We start from the raw sequence: 15,149 nt of genomic DNA, 5'->3' as shown, positions 1-15,149 counted from the left end.
AGATCAGCTGCAGAGCGGAGAGAAATGGGGGGGGGGGGGGGGGGGAGGTTGCGAGAGAGAGGAAAGGGTGCAATGGTTATGGATTCAAGGGGGATGAAGAACACGGAAGACGAGGAAGTGGAAGGAAAAGCAAAAGCAGTGCGCCTCTTAGTACCCAGCGTGTGAGTGCTATAGGGAAGGCAGGAGTGTGAGGAAGATGAGAGACACAATGCGGCCACTGTCTAGGAGCCTCCTCAGGAGGGAAACAGCATAGCTGCATGGAGGAGAGACTACAGAGACATGTTATGTAAGAGAAGCTGCAAGGTCAGTGGATGAGAGACACGTCATGAGGAGGAGGCCAGGCCAGGAGATAGCACTGAGGAGGAGAAGGATGCTGGGCTTCATGGGGCTGCACACTACACAGAGAGGGAGGATACAACACAGGAACACAGCAGCTGCTTCTTCTATTATAGGGGCATTGGAATACCAGGCCATGGTTATGCTTTGTATAGCACCTGGGCTTATCCTGGCCTAATAATATGTCACAGGAATTAGGAGCTTTACCCTATATACTTCAAAGCTGACATATGACACGACAAATGAAAAGGAAACTAGTTCAGGCCCCACACACACAACGTAAAATGTCACTTATACAGGCATTGAGCAAGTTTTATTCAGCCTCTACAAGCACCTCTAACCATATGTGTTCATGCATACATTTTTTTATTTATTACAGGTACCTATATAGCACCATCAAGTTTCGATGAGAACAACCTTCTTGATCCCCTTCAGACTGAATTTCATCCTCAAAACTCCACAGAAACTGCTCTCCTAAAACTTTCAAACTATTTACTAACAGCTAAAACCAACAGACACTATTCTGTACTCCTACTCGCTGCTGCCTTTGACACAGTGCACCACCCCCTCCTCCTCATAAAACTTCACCACTTTGGTCTCTGTAACTACTATTTGCTGGTTCTCATCCTACCTATCCCACTGCTCCTTCAGTGTCACTTTCAATTTTACTTCTTCCTCTCTCCTTCATTTTCTACCAGGGTCCCCCAAGGTTCTGTTCTTCGACCTCTCCTATTCTCAGTCTACACCTCTTCCCATGGCTTACAATGCCATTTCTATGCTGATGACACCCAAATCCATCTCTCTACCCCTTAACTCATTCCATCAGTCTCCACACGTATCACTAGTTTACTAACAGACATATCAGTCTAGATGTCATACCACTTCCTCAAACTCAATCTATCCAAAACAGAGCTTATAAAATCCCCCCCCCCCCCCCCCGTGCCCCTTCTTCTGACTTCTTTGTCAGGATTGGCAGCTAAATTAACAACCTGTCCCCCAGGACGCCGGGGTGCTAGGTGTAATCCTGGACTCTGAACTATCGTTTTGACCCTACATCTAATCAACATCCAAAGCTTGCTGCCCTAACCTCCAGAATATCTCTAAAATATGCCGCTTCCTAACCAAAGACAACAAAAAGCTCATAATTAACTCCCTAGTCATCTATCACCTTGACTACTGCAACTCCCTCCCCATTGGCATACCTTTACATAGACTATCCCCTCTTCAGTCCATCATGAATGCTGCTGCCAGACTCATCCACCTCATCAACCACTCAGTGTCTGCTACCATTCTCTGCCAATCCCTCCAATGGCTTCCGCTTACCCAACAAATTAACTTCAAAACACTAACAACGACTTACAAAGCCACCCACAACTCGGCCCCCAGTAACCTAGTCTCCAAATACCAACCTAATATTTCTCTATGTTCCTCCCAAGACCTCTGGCTCCCTTGTAACCTCCTCCCATGCTCGCCTTCAGAGCTTCTCCTGAGCCTCTTCCTGCCTATGGAACTCCCTACCCCAATCTGTCAGACTATCTCCTACTCTGTCCACTGAAACCCTTCCCCACATAACAATTGTACTTGTATTTTCTCCATCAGCTCATCCCTCACTGTTATTACCTTTTCTTTCCGTCTTAGATTATAAGCTCTGAGCAGGGCCCTATGATTCCTATTGTATTGAAATGTTTTGTACTGTCTGACCTCATGTTGTAAAGTGCTGCATAAATTGTTGGAGCTATATAAATCCTGTGTAATAATAATATGTTGTACATTCACATCAGTCCCTGCCCCCAAGGAGCTTACAATCTAAGGTCCCTAACTCTCATACATACACTACATTGCCAAAAGTATTGGGCCAGCCCTCCAAATCATTGGATTCAAGTGTTCCAATCACCTACATGGCCACAGGTGTATAAAATCAAGCACCTAGGCATGCAGACTACTTCTACAAACATTTGTGAAAGAATGGGTCACTCTCAGGAGCTCAGTGAATTCAAGTGTGGTACTGTGATAGGTTGCCACCTGTACAATAAGTCCATCCATGAAATTTCCTAGCTACTAAATATTCCACGGTCAACTGTTATAGGTATTGTAACAAAGTGGAAGCAACTGGGAACAACAGCAATTCAGCCATGAAGTGGTAGGCCACGTAACATGACAGAGCGCACAATGCACAGAAGTCGCCAACTGCAGAGTCATTAGCTAAAGATCCCTAACTTCATGTGGCCTTCAGATTAGCACAACAACAGTGGGTACAGAGCTTCATGGAATTGGTTTCCATGCCCATGCAGCTGCATCCAAGCCTTACCCAGTGCAATGCAAAGCGTTGGATGCAGTGGTGTAAAGCATGCCGCCACTGGACTCTACAGCAGTGAAGACGTATTCTCTGGAGTGACGAATCACGTTTCTATGACTGGCAATCCGATGGACATGTCTAGGTTTGGTGGTTGCCAGGAGAACAGTACTTGCCTGACTGCATTGTGCCAAGTGTAATGTTTGGTGGAGGGGGGATTATGGTGTGAGGTAGTTTTTCAGGGGATGGCCTTGGCCCCTTAGTTCCAGTGAAGGGAACTCTTAAGGCATCAGCATACCAAGACATTTTGGACAATTTCATACTCCCAACTTTGTGACAACAGTTTGGGGATGGCCCCTTCCTGTTCCAACATGACCAGTGCACAAAGCAACGTCCATAAAAACATGGATGAGTGAGTTTGGGGTGGCGGAACTTGACTGACCTGCACAGAGTCCTAACCTCAACCCTATAGAACACCTTTGGGATGAATTAGAGCGGAGACAGTGAGCCAGGCCTTCTCATCCGACATCAGTGCCTGACCTCACAAATGCTCTTCTGGAAGAATGGTCAAACATTCCCATAGACACCCTCCTAAACCTTGTGGACAGCCTTCCTAGAAAAGTTAAAGCTGTTATAGGGTGGCCAACTCAGTTTTGGAGAGAGGAGAACACCATTGTAATATTATACATCTTACAGTAGCTATCCCATTACAATGTTACAGCGGCTACATGTTAATAATACATTTCTTAGTAACACCATGCAACGTCACCTGACAGAACTAATATAACATGCAATAGCAGCCTCATTAGATGTTTATATCCCTGTGTCCATCTATGTTGATCAATCCAGGATCAATGCAAGGACACTGAGACTGTCAGTGTGCGTCAACACATGCCTTTTCTGTTATTATGAGCTTTGTGGTGTGAACAAGCTCTAATTACTATTTGTAAAATAATATAATAAAGGCAAACTATAAGGTTCCGTACAGTATCAAAATCTTAATAAAGTCACTAGAGATCAGCCAACGTATCAGGGTATGGTTTGGATTTATCTCACAAGTTATTTATTCTTACAGTTATTTAAGTACGTTGCGCTGACAATTTGCACAGTGCTTTACATGTATTGAACATTCACATCAGTCACTGTCCTCAAGCTTGCAATCTAAGGTCTCTTCCTCACATGCATACACATGCAGTGCCTTGAAAAAGTATCCATACCTCTTGAAATGTTCCGCATTTTGTCATGTTACAACCGAATATGTAAATGTATTTTATTGGGATTTTATGTGATAGACCAACACAAAGTGGCACATAATTGTGACGTGGAAGGACAATGATAAATGGTTTTCAACATTTTTTACGAAAAAATATGTGAAAAGTGTGACGTGCATTTGTATTCAGCCCCCCCGAGTCAATACTTTGTAGAACCACCTTTCACTACAATTACAGCTGCAAGTCTTTTTGGGGATGTCTCTACCATCTTTGCACATCTAGAGAGTGACATTTTTGCCCATTCTTCTTTGCAAAATAGCTCAAGCTCTGTCAGATTGGATGGAGAGCATCTGTGAGCAGCAATTTTCAAGTTTTGCCACAGATTCTCAATTGGATTTAGGTCTGGACTTTGACTGGGCCATTCTAACACATGAATATGCTTTGATCTAAACCAGGGGTCTCCAAACTTTCTGAACAAAGGGCCAGTTTTCTGGTCTTCTGACTTTAGGGGGCCGGACTGTAACCAGTAATGCAGCAGAAATAGTGCCCAGTCATTGGTGTCAGTAGAAGGAATAATGTTCTTTTATAGGTATCAGTGAAAGGAATATTGCCCCAACATTGGTGTCAGTGGGAGGAATAGTACCCATCATTGGTGTCAGTAAGAGGAATAGTGCCCCAACATTGGTGTCAGTGGAAGGACCAGTGCCCCAACATTGGTGTCAGGGAAGGACTAGTGCTCCAGCATTGGTATCAGTACGTGGAAAAGTGCCCCATCTTTAGTGTTAGCAGGAGTAATAGTGTTCTGTAGTTTACGTATAACAGTGGAAGGAATTATGTCCCAATGTTGGTGTTAGTGGAAGGAATGGTGCCTCATATCAGTGGGAGAAATAGTACCCCGAGGACCAGGTAAAGGCAATCAAAGGGCCGCATCTGGCCCTGCGGGTCGCAGTTTGGAGACCACTGATCTATACCATTCCATTGTAGCTCTGGCTGTATGTTTAGGGTTGTTGTTTAGGGTGCGTTCGTGCAGAGATATTCACCTGAATAGATATGATCCTAGAATAAAATCAATTAATGCACACATGCATTTATTACAAAATAAAATATAAATACATTGATCGATTACGTGTTCTGCACTAACGTGCTGACAAGGAGAGATCAGAGAGATTGCCTCATCAGTCTGATGTTGCTCCTTCAGAGCTGATTCGCACATGTGCGATGCGGATTGAAGCTCAGGTTTCACAGCTAATTGATACAGTAGATGTTCAGTGGTTCATGTCTGTGATGGGAGTGACTTTTAGGGGTGGGGGGACCCCTGTCTCAGCTCCTCCTGTTCCTCTTATGTCTAAGGCACCCTGTGCCTGTTAGGGGTACAGGGTGAAATGTTCTAATATTGGTGTGGGGACTGTTCATTGTTCTCTGCCATGCGGCTGCATCCCATTGTTCTAGCAAACTATTATGGGATGTAATGTTTGTGTATTGGTGTAGGGGTTGTTCATTATTCACTGCCATGTGGTCCCATTGTTCTATTATGTGTTTGTGTATTGACTTGGTGGGGGGTGTTTCCAGCAGCCCTCCTGATGGGACTGTCTGTTGGGATGTGTCTCTGGTTGCTAAATTTGGTTCGCCCCGCCCTGTGTCCTTAGGCAGGGAGGGGGGTTGTTTCCTTGAATGTTTATATCTTGTGTGTGTGTAAAAATAAAGCAGTCCACTTCCTGTTTTAAGACGAATCTAATGCTGTCTATTTCCTGTATGGTCAGGGTGGTGTCCATGGTTGGTGTTCGGACAGGGAAGCGGGAGTCTAATGGAAATACCCTAGTGCAGTCGGGGTTCGGTTCCGTTACAATGTCATGATCTTATCCTGTTCACACGTGCAGTTTAGAAATGGTTCTCATGCAGCACAGTGGCTAAATGGTTAGCACTTCTACCTGGCAGTACTAGGGTCATTGGTTCAAATCCCAACCATGGCACCACCTGCCTGGAGTTTGCATGTTCTCCCTGTGCCTGTGTGGATTTCCCCTGGGTACTCCAGTTTCCTCCCACACTCCAAAGACATGCTGGTAGGTTAATTGGATCCTGTCTAAATTGGCCCTAGTAATTGTATGTATGAATGTAAGCTAGGGACCTTAGACTGTACTCCCGTTCAGGGTTAGGGACTGATGAGAATGTACAATATATATGTAAAGTGCTGCATAAATTGATGGCGCTATATAAGTACCTGTAATAAATAATAGAAGTCAATAGCCTGTAATCCACATCTGAACCAGAACACACTGCTCAGAAATCGTACATGGCTCTTTCAAACCGCACTGAATCCGCACTGCCAGTGCAGCAGACATATGTGAACAGGCACCCTAGGAAGCAATGTTATTTCATATGTCATTCGAATTGGATGCAGTTCAAATCGCATCCAATCCACATATATATGAACCAGCACTCACTGTCCAGTCAGACTAGGAGCAGGGAGGCAACCTATCTGTGATGTTAAACTACAGCTGAGAAATGTCGGCTTACCAGGTTGGCTACACAAATCTCAGGCCTGATAAAACAGTTCCAAAATATGTATTACAGTTGTGTATTTAGTGGTTTGCCTGGAATTTGGCTTTAAAGAAACGCTCTGACAACACTTTTCTGTTACATCCTATCATACTGTATATTGGCCATAAGAAAAGTATTTATTAAAATGTTATATTTACACTTAAAAGGTAAGCTTTTAGCACAGGTCACAAAACACATTAACACAACCCTGTAACCACCCCATACATATCAGACTTAACATATCCTGTAAATCTACTCACTTTCAAAGCCTCATGTGATCTGAACTGCAGTTTTCAGAGCTTTGGTCACAGTGGCTTTGCAGATTGCACAAGTCTTTCCTGGCAGCAGCAAGAAACATTGGTAATGTCATGGCCAGGGAAAGGGAGAAGCTTTGTTTGTCTGGCACTGAAAGCCTCCGACATTCACAGAAGAGGTTGAAAATAGCAGCAATAGTTGCAGGAGAAGAAGAGGGCTAAATGAAGAGTAGAGTTATGTCATACACAGATATATGGATTCATACCTGTGGGGCTGCATAAATACAGAGGGAGGCATTTATTAATTCAGTTGCACAGCAAAACAAGGCTAAATAGGAGCAGTGACACAGACTTGTGTGGCAGGATACAGACAGATTTGTAAATGTCTCTCTGAATTTGCCAAGTGACAGAATGAAATCTGGCCCTAACCACTGCCTAACTGGGCATCTGTTTAGAGCTAAAATCTCTTGCAGACCTTTACCAGTCTGTCCCAGTTGGCTGCCCAGTATAACAGGCACAGGAGTCACAAAAACACAGGAAAACTGTCACATAGACTTTTCTTAAAGCAGAAGTTCCACTTGTTGGTATTCTCCCCCCCCCCCCTTCCATTACCACATTTGGCACTTTTTGAGGAGGGGGCGGTACCTGGTTTTGACAGTACCCACTCACACATCTGGATGAGTTCGCCTCGGCGATCTCCGGCCCCTCCTCCTTTCCCCCGCAGCCTTCTGGGACACATCAAAGGTCCCAGAAAACTGTAGGACCAATCACAAAGCATGCGCAGTAGGAAACCGTCTGTGAAGGAAATCGGCTCGGGTGCGGACATTGCCAGACACCTGGACAGGTAATTGTCCTTATATTAAAAGTCAGCAGCTACAGTATTTGTAGCTGCTGACTTTTTTTTTTTTTTTTGAGACCGTAACTCCACTTTAATAAAAGGCAGTCTGATTTGTGTCTATTTGTGCCACTAACTTGCTTGATAAATGTCCTGTGTGCTAACATTGTCATATTATTGAAGCTCATATGTTGCTGTCTACATGACCATAATTTAGTCCTGTATAAATATCTTCTATGGTAATAATTTGGAGCCATAGTTTTACACTGTCACTCCCCCCATATTTCCAAAGCCTAACTAAAACACTTATTTGATGATGTCACAGACAGCAATGTTATTGCATTTGTTTTAACTATATTCAAAACCAAAACATTTTTGTTTTGGTTTTTTTATTATTTACTGTCTTTGTCTTATTGCTGAGAATTGCCTTATTGCCTTCCTCTCCTGTCTGCTAAATACTGCAGAAAGTAAGAAAAAATTGGCCAAAATATTACAGGAAAAAGTCTCTCCATTGAAATATTTTAAATTTATTCCTGTTCAGGTACTAACTTAATAATGTGGGATTTTTCCTCACTTTAAAGTTTTACTAAACCCTGGACCCTGCATCCACTATATCTCCCACAGTACACATAACACAGAAGTGCAATTACATTAGTAAATATAAACTGCTAAATACCTTTTCTCATCAGAAGTTAGAGTAGTCTTGTGACTTCTATAAGTGTTCAAAAATATAAATGCACAAAGAACTATTAGTAAATAAAATTCATCTCCGTATCGACTGATGTGAATGCACAATATATAGTTACATACGGGCGGACTGACAACTCATGGGGCCCCCGGGCAATAGGGGATCGTGGGGCCCCTGTGTCCTTGCCCAAACTCAAAAATGCCTATGAAAAAGGTACCAGGGGCATCTCATGGGGCCCCCTACTGACCCCGGGCCCTCGGGTGGTGCCAAAGTTTCCAAATGGTCAGTCTGCCCCTGGTTACATGGTAGAAAAAGAAGACAAAAGTAGAAGAAAAAATACAGAAGTCCATCCAGTTCAACCATTAAAAAAAAAAAAGTTATAATCCTACACCCACAATTGATCCAGAGGAAGGCAAAATAAAACCAGCAAAGCATGATCCAATTTGCTCCTGCAGGGAAAACAATTCCTTCCTGATCCCCCAAGAGGCAATTGGATATTCCCTGGATCAACATTACCTATAAATGTTAGTATCCAGTTATATTCTGTGTATCCAAGAAAGAATCCAGGCCTTTTTTAAAGCAATCCACTGAGCTGGCCAGGACCAATTCTTGAGGGAGTCTATTCCACATTTTCACAGCTCTTACTGTGAAGAAACCTTTCCGTGTTTGGAGATTAAATATGTTTAAAGCGCTGCGTAAATTGACAGCGCTATATAAGTACCTGAAATAATAATAATATCATGGTTCTTTCAATACACAATGATGACTTGTGCAATTCAAATCTTCCTTTTATCATATGCAGTGTACCTCCACCAACACCAGTTGTGCTCTCACTGGATATTTTTTACCTCACAATCAAGTTTGGTCAAAATGTCTTGCGCCCATTAAATGGGTCCCAGAGAGAGCTCACGGAAAGGAGTCCAGTGAGATCCATTAGAGCCTGAGGGTGTCAGCTACGGTTTTAGGGATTGTTTTATTTACGTGTGCAATATTTGGTGCAATGGAGGACCTGTATCATGAGTGGCCATTGTATATTTATTAAAATGCCAGTTTTTTAAATAATAAAGCACTATTGGTTTGCCTATATATTTTTCTATATCTGCGCTGAGTAGAGGAGAAGGAGGAAGCTGAATCAGCAGTGAAGGAGAGTCTTGATAGAGATCATACCATCAATATATGTCCATTTAATGGGTGACATTTTTGACCAAACTTGTTTGTGAGGTCAAAAATTTCAGGTGAGAGCACAACTGGTGTCGGTTGAGGTATACTGCATATGAAAGAAGGAAGATTTGAATGGCATAAGTCATCATTGTGTACTGAAAGAACCACAATATGGAGATGGACTTTATTTAATAATAGTTCTTTGTTCACATTGTTTTTTTTATAATATTATATTTTTTATTTCACATTGGGATTTTTATGCTATCCGTATTTAAAATGGGTAACATTAAGAGAAGCTCAGCACGTTTATTGCATGTTTTCTATAAGTGTTCAGCCAAGCACTAGCTAAAGCTTGTAGGAGTTTTCTTTCTGCTCTAGGAGGATGCAAAACCCCTGACCTCTGTCTGACCAGTGCTGATTGGCCCTGTGCTAATCACATGCTCTCTCCCAAGAAAAAAAAAAACCTCTAGCAATACACACCAAACTGAGCATGTGCAAAATGCCTACGGTTCAGTATGTCTTATCAGGAGATAAGAGGTGGTCACTTGAAAAAGGGGAAGAGCAGAGAAGAAAAGCCTTTTTAAACAATGCAGAGGATTAACCCCTTAGGTACCACAGTAAATATAACAAGCATGCTTTACTGCACATACAGACTGATTTTACTGTTGTGGCTTTAGTAACACTTTAAGTTCTGGTGGCAGTGGACTCCAGAAAACAGAGAGTGTGCACATATTGAAAATACACACAGCAAAAAAAGCTGATAAAGGTTTTATCTCTTCTTCACTTTCTTCAAAATTAAAAAAAAAATTTCAAGATTTAGTGTGAAATTCACTTGACAGGATAACTGTACTTTAATTGTAGAAACTGTAGAATCATCATTGAGAATAATGGTGGGTGACCTTTCCATAAAAAATCATGGGGATTCTACTGCTCCTTAGTGGTGAACGAATAGTCTAACATTTGATTCAGCCAGAAATAGGCAAACTCATCAACTGAATGCAAATGTTGTGTAAAATTGCATATAAGTCAAACAGGAGTGAGTTTTTTTTGGCCACTTGAAGGTTTGTTAGGAAAATTATTGTCTGCAAATGGCATGGGAAACCCAGCAAAGCTGTAGAAGACCTTTGTCAATGCAAATGAAAAAAGGAGCCTTTTTATATGGCTTCGAGGGTGACATGGAAAAGACACAAAACCATTATATTACAGGTTTGAAGAATTGGCCAGTGGCACCACAGTTTAAAAACGGTATAAAAAGGACGAAATGAGAAGACACAATACACAGGTAGCTGTTTTTCTATAGAAATAAAATCTATAGTCCTTATGCCGGCCATACATGGGTCGAAATTCGACCAATTTTTCGTCCGAAAATCAGACCTAAGAATAATCAGCCGATTTTTGCTCTGTTAGTGGGTCAATGGCACTGGCTGATTTTCGTGGTTCCTCCCATTTTCGGTGATCGGTTTTGCCTGTTATGGGGTAAACTTTATGACTTGGTTGGTTGATTTTCTAAATCATTGATGGCACCATCGGATTACCGAGCGAACAACGTTTTCGATTTTTGTAAGAAAACTCATTCGGAATTCGACCCATGTATGGCCTGCATTAGGATTGGGTGGGTAAACATTGGCATGTGGCACCAGAGTGTGGGAGCAGTGTTAAACTGCCTAAGTGACTAGACAGAAGTCACAGAGAGTTGACTAAAAATTAGAGCTTTAGGCTTTTTTTCATGGGAAGGAAAGGTGCCAGGAGTCAGAAATATTGGTGCTTGGCAGCATCCTTAACCCTTACATGAAGGTAAGCATCAGTGATAACAAAAGGGAACAGTATTTGGTCTTTTGCTTGTTAAATGGAGTTGAAATAAAAAAAGATCTATTATTGGATCACCATCTTATCCCCCTGGAAGCTGTTAGGGAACCTCTGGAGCTTCGCATCAGGGTAGGATTTTTAACATGTAGTGAGGATGAACAGGTGGGCACCAATCACTTTTGAACAGTCTAAAGAGGTTATTTATTCCACTGAACCAGTAAAAGTGAGAGAGGGTTAGGGTCACAGGATACCCCAAAAATACAGCATGAATCATAGGCTCCAAATACTGCATTCAGTCATTCACATCTGTGCGTTCTGAGCCGGTGTGTTTTTTTGAAAAGGTCAGGGACTTTTTCCATGCAGCAGATTGCGTTTCGTGTGTAATAGACTTTTAATGGACCCACACCAAAAATGCAAGTGTATGACTGTTCTGTTTATGTAGTGAGACTTTGTTGCAACTTTACACTCTTTGGCATCAAAGTAGCATCAAAATCGCATCAAAGTAGTGCTTAAACTATACAGACTAAAAGTAGCAGCTAACTAAATACATAAAGTATATATATGAAAAATTTTCCTGTATATGCTGTACAATACTATTTTAAAATTAAATTGTACAATAGGTCAATGATATGGCTCTTGTAAAACCATATATTTGTAAATGAAAGCCCTGCCAATAAGTACATTTTCTGAGTACAGTGGCTTGCTGGATGTGCAGCAATACATTTGTTTTGAAATCTGGGCAACTATGCATTGTTCATGTGCCACATTTTATATTCTCACTGAGATGTTAGGAGAAAGTCTGCTATTTTGGCTTTATACCATGAATCCACGAGAGTGGCCATATACAATAAAAGGCCCTCTCTTTGATAATACAGATGCTAGGGCTCTATATAGCCTGCTGCTACTATGGGTCCACAGTCCTAACACAACCTGATTTTCCAACTACTCACCCCACCCACATATAATGGCCAGGGTTTGTGATGACTGAAAAGTTCCCCGCAAAGCTTGTAAGTCTTCTTCCTCCTCCCTTACAGCCCCAGACCCTTCTTAGCTTCCTTTCTGCATCCCAGGTTGAGAACCATGTGGACAGAAAAAGAGCTTGCCCCAATTGCTGCTCCTACATTTCCTGCTGCCTGCCCCTCCCCTTACGTTGTCCAATAATAGGCAACAAGTGGCCATGGAACACTCCATATATACTCCATATATTAGATATATGTCTCTAGGAGGGTGTTTTTGGTTAAGAGCTTATTCCTTATATATTTTTGGAAGAATTATCTTAAATATAACAGCTTGCCCCCCGTTAGAAAATTTTGGAGCATATGCCATTAGATATGGATATTAGCCAACATAATCGTATTTGTATTTTTGAGTTTTCTTAAGCTATTTTAATAGAAAGATGATATAGCTTCCCCCTTTTTTCATTTTGCAGCTTACATTTGATAACTAGTGGTGATCTTCGCCCCCTCCTCTCCTCTGCCCAGTGTCTGGCTTGGTTTCCTCCTTCTTCCCCATTTGGGGGGAGGTGGATATATGGGCTTATGATATGACGTCTATCTCTGGCGGCAGACATTGGTGTATATTATCACTTTTGAACCAATAACAATTTTGTGATCTAAATGAATATTGTGATAAGAGTTTCAACAAAATATTTATACAATGTGTATTAATGGTTGTAATATTTTCATGTATACATACATATATTCGTTACTGTGAAGTTATGTACCTGTTTTTGTAGATGACCCCCGCAAAGCCTTTGAAGAATCAGATGTGGACTGGGAAACGTGTCGGTGTTAATAGCGGAATATGGAATCGTCAGATCTTATCATGTGATTTGTTAGTCATGTTTTAGCAATTATTTACTTATTAAGTGGTGGAATTGATGGTCCACCATTTTGTATGGACTTTAACCTCCCTCGGGGTAAAGTTTCCATACCAAAAGCGGTAACCCCGAGCTACACTCGGGCTTACCATGCGGCTCTGCTCCGGGATCTGTTCTTCACTTACCTTGTCCTGCGCTGCCACGATGTCCCTCCTGCAGTGTCCCTGGCAGTGTCCTCCAGGGGGGAGTCTGTCATCTGGGTTCCGTCCTCTGTGAGCACCGGGACGTACAGGGACGGAACGGCGGGAAATTTGAAAATGAAAAAAGTGACATTCACTAAATACGCTAAAATCACATAGTAAAACATTGCTGTATCAAACCATTTCACATACATTTTGTCCCTAGTGCTTTGTCCTGTGCCCTGCCCGCATTTTTACTGTTCTTTCTGCTGAAAACTGAGAAATGTCCATGGCATCCAAAAAGTGTCCCTTTAGGTCAAAAGCGGTTTTAGACCAGCTAGAGAACAGTGATAGTAAATCAGAACCACTTGCAGAATTGAGTGATAATGATTCGTGGGGAAATTCATCATCAGACACTGAAAACGATTTTGCAACCTTTCTCAGTGATGTGTGAACTTGGTGCTATATTTCAAATTTCAGTGTTTTTGGTTTGATTATATTATTGAATTAAATTTATTATTATTATATTATTATTTTTTATGATTATTTATTAAATTATCATTTATGATTTCGTGTTTCAAATTGTAACATACGCGGGATCTGTTCGGACAGATTTCAGTGAGTTATTCCTAAAAATTACACGCCTACAATAAAAAAAATACATATTTCCATGCAAAAAAATGTACCACTTTGAGCACAGAAATATGTACATAATCAGACCGCTAGGGAGGTTAATAAATAAAAAAATTTTATAGTCTATTCTTGTTCTGTTCTTTAGCACAGTGCCTCAAAAGTCCTTATTTTCGGAGGTTTCTCCATTTTTGTATTCTGTGTTATAGTTTGGGATGTGGCACTATGCGCTTATCCACTGAGTGATGGGTTATGTTCTTTTGGATCTTGTCATACTGTCACATATCGCCTTTTCATGGCTCACCATTTTTGTAGCCTCAAATTTGAGCAGGCATCATGGATCACCAGCCACTGTCAGGGAAAAAACCCCCTTAGCCAATCATCTTATGATAGGACAGGTAGTCATTTATGGGTCACTGTTGCTGGTTAATTAGTATTTGATTAGAAAGTTAGTATGGATCCTGGGGTGCTTGGGTGGCCTGGTGGTGATGACATGGGCATGTTCCTAGAGAAGTACTCACATGATTAAAACAATGAAGAGGACGGGGGTATAGGTAACTAAGCTGGTAGTATCCTCCATCAAACTAGGCAGTGCCAAATAATCACCCTGTTGCTGCATCTTTCCCAACTATCCAAAGATTTACTTAATGTGCAGTGAAAGATATACTGTATACACGCTCCCGTGTTTGGTTGACCTGACATCAGTGATCAATGCTCACAGCATGGAGTCAGAGATCCATTTTGTTCCATGTGAGTATGGAGGGCAGGGATGGCCTGGAAAAAATAACAGTGCCTGGGTATCTGCCACTGTAGGATGATGCAAGTGATTATTTGGCAGAAGGGGACTGTTTCTACTAGTTAAAGCGGAGTTCCACTCGACCTATCAAAAAATAAAAGTCAGCAGCTACAAAAACTGTAGCTGGTGACTTTTAAAAAACAGCCACTTACCTGTCCCTCGGTCCCATGTTGTGTCCCCCGCAGCTCATTTCACAGGCTGTCCTGTATTCCAGGAGGTCGGCATCTCTGCTGTGCAGAGAAATACAAAGCAGCATGTCCTTGCTGACAGGACAGAGACCTGTGTTGTTTACACACAGGTCTCTCCCCTGTCAGCTTTCCTGACGATCACCGAGTGCTGGGACCCGGTGATTGATATCTCTAGCTGCCAATGGCAGCGCGGACAGGAAGGCGTGCGCGCACCCTGCTACAGGGCAGCAAGGCTGTGCAAAATCACATATATATATGTGATTTTGCACAGCCTTGCTGCCCTGTAGCAGTACTTCTATTATAGGGCAGTGGGCAAGCGGTTAAATAGCAGCACAACAATTCTTTAATGTGGCCGCATCAAGATTTCTTTTTTTTTACACTTTTTTCCTTTATTTCAACCTGGTAATACAGCAGC

The 15,149-nt window shown here is 42.0% G+C and overlaps 1 protein-coding gene and 1 long non-coding RNA gene across 4 annotated transcripts in view; one reads left to right on the top strand and one right to left on the bottom strand.

The window, feature by feature from the left end:
* Positions 1-15,149, bottom strand: part of AMPD2 (adenosine monophosphate deaminase 2) — a 154,829-nt gene that overhangs the window by 113,578 nt on the left and 26,102 nt on the right. Inside the window, exon 2 of one of the 2 annotated variants that reach the window (XM_089681193.1) lies at positions 13,127-13,211. The exons of the other annotated variant lie outside the window; for it this stretch is intronic. The gene's annotated coding sequence lies outside the window, so the exon portion shown is untranslated. The remainder of the gene's footprint in view (positions 1-13,126; positions 13,212-15,149) is intronic. 2 annotated transcript variants of the gene reach the window in all.
* On the top strand, positions 53-5,564 carry LOC149459434 (uncharacterized). 2 transcript variants are annotated; one of them, XR_016313282.1, is made up of 2 exons: positions 53-161; positions 716-5,564. It is a non-coding gene; the product is annotated as an uncharacterized LOC149459434 (long non-coding RNA). The 2 variants fall into 2 exon arrangements; XR_016313281.1 differs by having other exon boundaries at positions 67-303.

This window comes from Staurois parvus, unplaced genomic scaffold (assembly GCF_062004578.1).
Source record: "Staurois parvus isolate SC_StPar_1 unplaced genomic scaffold, SC_StPar_1.0 ptg000261l, whole genome shotgun sequence".
Classification (NCBI taxonomy): Eukaryota; Metazoa; Chordata; class Amphibia; order Anura; family Ranidae; genus Staurois; species Staurois parvus.
The sequence above is the reverse complement of the archived record's forward strand: the minus strand, read 5'-3'. Positions and strand labels throughout refer to the sequence as shown.